Raw genomic sequence first — 5,869 nt, 5'->3', positions numbered from 1 at the left:
TAATTTACTAATGAGAGACAGTAAGCTGACTAAAAAGGACATAATATACCACTTAATTACTTTCTGATCATATTTATTGGAGTTTCATATCTTTATTGTTTAGTCTAAAAGTTTGTCAATTATCTCTTTTTAATTTTATTTTTTATTGAATTGTGCGATTTTCACACAATATAGTTTGATGGTATCTAGATCCCCTCCCCTGTGTGCACCTCCCCCTACTGTCCCTAGTCCAATTTAATATACTCTCTAATATGTACAATATGGCCTGTAGAGTGTGATTTGTGTCCCCAAATGTCCTTTGGTGTGGATCCGTCCCCAGGACCCACCAAGCATCCTATCCCTGTAAGGCACTGTCTCTAGCGCCATCAATTGTCAAAAGTTCCTCTGCTCCAATGCGCATGTCTTCCCGAAAGCTGGAAGCACCCATGAGGAGGATCATGAACTCCTGCATGGCCAGCTTGTTGCCAGCGTGGGTACAGGGGCTCTCCCTTCTCTACAGCACCAGCTTTGCAGACAGCCAGGGATACTCCCAGGATGGCATTCGCGCCAAACTTAGATTTATTTTCAGTCCTGCCCATTTCAATCATCAGTGCGTCCATCTTCTGTTCTATGACCTTCAGTTTCTTGCTAACCAGAGCAGGTGCAATAGTTTTATTGACGTACTCAACCACCTTTGAGACACCTTCCCCATAGAGCGCGTCTTATCATTGTCCCGAAGTTCCAGGGCCTTATAGATACCAGTTGAGGCGCCACTGGGCCCAGCAGCTCAGAAGAGACCTTCTGTGGTGTAGAGATCAACCTCAACAGTGGGATTTCCACGAGAGTCAAAGATCTCTCTGGCGTGGATCTTGAGAATCAACTTGGCAAATTTCTGGCCGCTGGGTCGCTGCACAGCAAAGGTACAGGTAGGGCTGTGGGCACAGAGGAGAGTGGTCAGAGCAGAGTGCATAACATGTATTTTTAAAACAAGTGAACATGCTTTACATCCTAATACTTAATTTCTTATCTTTTTAAATATTTGAATTCAATTAGCAGAGTATTTTTGCAGGAATTTTAATATGGAACTTCCATAACTTTTGGTACAAATGTGAATTCAAAAGAACTAAAGATGCAGGATGTTTAAAAATTTTAGTGTTTACAATATAAACTGACTAAACATGACTATTTACCTTCATATGAGCATTTTATCTTCTACTTGTTTTTCTTCTACATTGTGGAGAAAGCAAGGAAATATCTGTGTAATCATCATATTGAGAAATGATGCCATTCATTAGAGATTTTCATTCCATTTATGTTGTCAAGGACTAGTCACAAATCAATTTGAACAGGAAGTGAATTAAAACACCAAACCTTTTAGCATTTTTGAATGATTTTGTTAAGCTAGCTTCATTTTAGTAGTCATTATTCGTGAATTACTTTGCTTAGTCAATTGTAACCATTGTTAACTGACTCATCTCTTCTCATGACAGTGATAAATAAAGGTCAAGGAGCATTCCTTAAAGTCATCATTGCATTTAAAGTACATGTCTTATAACTGCCCATATGGCATACATCTCTTAAAAAAGATTTAAAGAAAAATCTCAAAACCAAAATGCATAACTATGTGATATGTGGGATATTATATATAATGGGATTTTTCTATACAATTTTGCTGAATTTTGATCACCTCATGGCATAGACAAATGTCAAATTAAAATATTCCACTAACCATACTGCTCAGGAAGTGCATGGATTCTGCAAACCCAGCCCTATTAGGCATTCTAAGAGTCTATCCCCATACCAATCAGACAATCTACCCACTGTGCCACACAGGTAGGGACATGGAGCACAGCCTCTTGCCACACACCTTCACATGAGCTCATTGTGACATCTGTGTGCCCAGCCTCCAAGAAACACTATTATGATCACAAGAATCAAGTGAGTATTACAGAGACGTCAGAAGATCCGCAGTGAGAATCTTTAATCCTACAGAGGTTTATTCCTGTACTCAGGAGTATACTTAGCTGAGCTGAGACAACTTCTTACACTTAGTCATAGCATATCAATAAAGAGTGGCCTCAAGACTGAACCCCAAGCACAATTCAACTGGTCCACAACCTGACAAGTTGGAGTAACTGCAAAGGTTCAAACACCCACTCAACAAAGGTGAGACCAGATATACACACCAAGAAACACCTGAACGACCTGAGACCAGATGCAAGCCCCATCACAAAACCACAAACAACGTGAATAAACAAGATAGTATGTCTTCTCCAGAAATTAGTATCCTCATTGTAATAATCCCTGAGGAAACATCTTTGTGATGCACAAGACAAGAATTTCAAAATGGAAATTCTAAGTAAGTTCAAGGAATTCAAAGAATATATGCATAAATTCAGAAATGAAGACTGCCAAAACACAAATACTTGAATGAAGTTAACAATTCAAGATATAAAAACAAAATTAAATAAAGAGACAGAATTTCTGAAGAAAACAAATGGAAATAAAAGTTACAGTGAGAAAATCATTGAAAATTAAAAAAAAAAATCAGTAGAGAGCTTTACGAATAGAATAGAGTGGACCAAGGGGAAGAAAAATAACAAGTCTTGAAGACAAAGTAGAAGAATTGAAGAACTCAGCCAAAGAAAATGATGAATTAAAATAATCCAGAAACAGAATGTGCAGAAACTCTGGGGCACTATAAAAGACCACCTAGAAATCATAGGCATAAAAGAATGAGAAGGAATCCAGATCAATATTTTATCAAAATGATAGACAAAAACTTCCAAAGTCTAAGACAGAGGTGCCTATTAAGGTGAAAGAGGCATACAGAACACCAAACAAACAGGGTCAGAAAAGAAAAATCCCACATCAAATAATAACCAAAACAATGAGGGAGAAAAAAGACATCACATATAAAGGCAGGGCCATCAAGATAACATCTGTCATTTCAGTGGAGATGTTGAAAGTCAATATGGCATGGATGATACACTACAAATTTTTAAAGATGCTACCCTAAGCTATTTTATCCCAAAAAACTCTCATGCATAATTACAAGGGAAAGAACACTTTATGATGAAAGTAGATTTAAGGTATTTATGACCACTGATTCTGGGCTACAGAAGAGAGTGGAAAAAATACTTCAGTCTAAAGAAAAAGTTAAACATACAGAAGATTGCATAAAAAGTAAATGAAGAATCTCAGAGCAGTTAATCAAGAGATCTTACAAAACAGCATATTAGCAAGAATTAATACACATTGTTCAGTAGTAACTCTCAATATTTTCAGTATCAATTCCACAATAAAGAGATACAGACTGAGAGATTTGATTAGAAAGCAGGATAGGTCTTTTTGCTTCGCCTAAGAAATCCACCTCGATATCAACAGTAGAAAACACTTTAGTGTAAAAACATGGAAGAAGGTATTCCAGTTAAATGCAACTAAGAAACAAGGTCCAGGTAGTCTAATATTCGAAAATATAAACTTCAAAGGTAGTCAGAAGAAACAGGACTTATACTACATATTCATTAAAGCAAAAAATCTACCAAGATTCTGTTACAGTTCTAAATATATATAAATCAAACACTGGAATGCTTAATTTCGCAAAAGAAATACTATTTGATCTAAAGCCACAGACTGGTCGAAAACAGTCATCGTGGGTGACTTCTGTATCCCACTGTCACTAACAGACAGATGATCCAGACAAAATTTAAAGAGAGAAACTCTTGAGTTAAATGACATCATAAATTAAATGGATTTAACTTAAGCCTACATGGAATTCCACCCAAACAGCAGTGATCAGCTGCTAATAGTTCCTTAGCTAAGGTTGGGGCCTGCTGACCATTCCCCAGTTCTATACTGGGTTTTTGTTTGATTGAGTTTTCATGGATCTTATGCATGTTGTTACCATTGCTGTTAGTTCATAAGAGTACATTCCCTTGATGTATTTCATTTTTATTGTGTCATTGTCAATGGATTCAATAATACTCATTGTATCTTTAATATTCCTCACACTATACTGTAACCTTGTATATAATTTGAGATGATGTATTATGATACCTCCATTCTGCATAGGACAGCTTTGGATACTGAAGTACTTTTGTGGATTTTAGTAATGTTTTCTTCCTAGGACTGTGAAGAATTTCCGCTTTTAATGAAGATTATTTTGACTTTCTTGATCCTTTCGAGTAATACAGTCATTTTGCAATACGAATTCTCCCAGTCCACAAGGATGGGAGGTCTTTCCATCTTCTAGTAGTGTCTTGAACTTCTTTTTCTCAGTGTCAGATTTTTCATTGTAGAGGCTTGTTAACTCACTGCTTAGCTTTCATCTTAGGTATTTTTAATTTTTGAAGGTGTTGTGAAATTTTTCCGGATGTTTTCCTTAATAAGCTTATTATTCGTAAAGGATTTTTTTTGCATTTGTTGAAATGACCATGTGGGTTTTGTTTTTAAGTCTATTTAATGTGTTATATTCATTTATTGATCCAGATTTTAGAGGAAGTGTTCTGTTTTCCCCTTTTAGTATGATGTTGACTATATGTTTATTGCATATAACATTTATTATATTGAGACATATTTCTTCTATTCCTAGTTTTTCAGGGCTTTTATCATGAGAAAATATTGATCTGTTAATATTGAATCAAACTTGTATACCTGTGATAAAACCATTTTGACCATGATACGTGATCATTTTAGCATGTTCTTGAATTAAACTTGCAAGTATTGTATTAAGAATTTTTATTTCTATGCTTATCAGAGAAATTGTTTTATGGATTTCTGTGTGTGTGTGTGTGTGTGTGTGTGTGTGTGTGTGTGTGTGTGTGTTCCCTTATCTAGTTTTTGTATCAGGGCAATATGGCTTCAAGGAATCTGTTTGGCAGCATACTTTCTTGTTGTGGAAGCATTTGAGAACTATTAGTGTTAAATCTTAAAGACTGGGCAGAATTCAGCATTGAATCAATATATTTTCAAGTTAATTTTGTTAAGTCATATGTGTCTAGGAATTTGTCATTTCTTCTATATTTTATAAGGTTTAGAACATAGACTTTCAAAGTATTGGTGAATATTCTTTGGTTTTAGTTGAAACCCATTGTGACATTCTTTTATCATCTCTAATTTTGTTAATTTGGGGCTTCCTCTTTCTTTCGGTTAGCTTGTTTGGCTAGAGGTTTCTCAATCTTGTTTATTATATGTAGGTAGAAAGAATAATGCCACAAGTATCACAATAACTTATCTCAAATTGTACTACAGAGCTACAGTAACAAAAATTGTATAGTACTGGCATGAAAATGCAGTATGTAGGCTAAGAGAATACAAGAGAGGACAGAGAAATAAATTCAGACCAAGTTTTTATTTCATTATTTTTGTATTGTTCTTTTACTCTCCATTTCACTAATTTCTGCCATGATCTTCATAGCTTCTTGCCATCTCATGTTTGGACATTTGGCTTAGTTTTTTGGCTTTTCTAAGACTTTAGCTGTATCATTAGGCTATTGATTTGAGATCAAATGAGGGCACTCATAGAGGAATGCTACCATTCCTGCATTCCTCTGTCTTACACATATAAATCTGCTTGGACAGATTACCTCACTCTCATAACTCCTAGGATGACTAATGTTCTAGCTGTGGTAGTGTCTCCCATAGGATTGGGATTGTGGGAAGCAATCACAGCACTGAAACTTGCAGACACAGAGGACCAGGAATTGTACTTTCAAGATATCGCCAGTATTAATCTCCTTGCTGGAAAGAAGTAGTCCAGAGTTCTTGAACTCTGCAGTAGAGTCAGATAAGCGGTTTCAGACTTTTATCCACCTGCTACCTTCAGGTTCAGGGCTATCGGAAGGCGATGTTATTCACAACTGATGAAATAAACAACTAAGCAACTAGT

General features: G+C 35.9%; 1 pseudogene; it reads right to left on the bottom strand.

The window, feature by feature from the left end:
• Window positions 1-334: 334 nt before the first annotated feature.
• LOC115071068 lies at window positions 335-949 on the bottom strand (annotated as a pseudogene).
• Between the last annotated feature and the right edge of the window lie 4,920 nt (window positions 950-5,869).

This window comes from Nannospalax galili, unplaced genomic scaffold (genome assembly GCF_000622305.1).
Source record: "Nannospalax galili isolate Female #2095 unplaced genomic scaffold, S.galili_v1.0 scaffold198, whole genome shotgun sequence".
Lineage (NCBI taxonomy): Eukaryota > Metazoa > Chordata > Mammalia > Rodentia > Spalacidae > Nannospalax > Nannospalax galili.
This window is presented reverse-complemented; position numbering and strand designations above follow the sequence as displayed.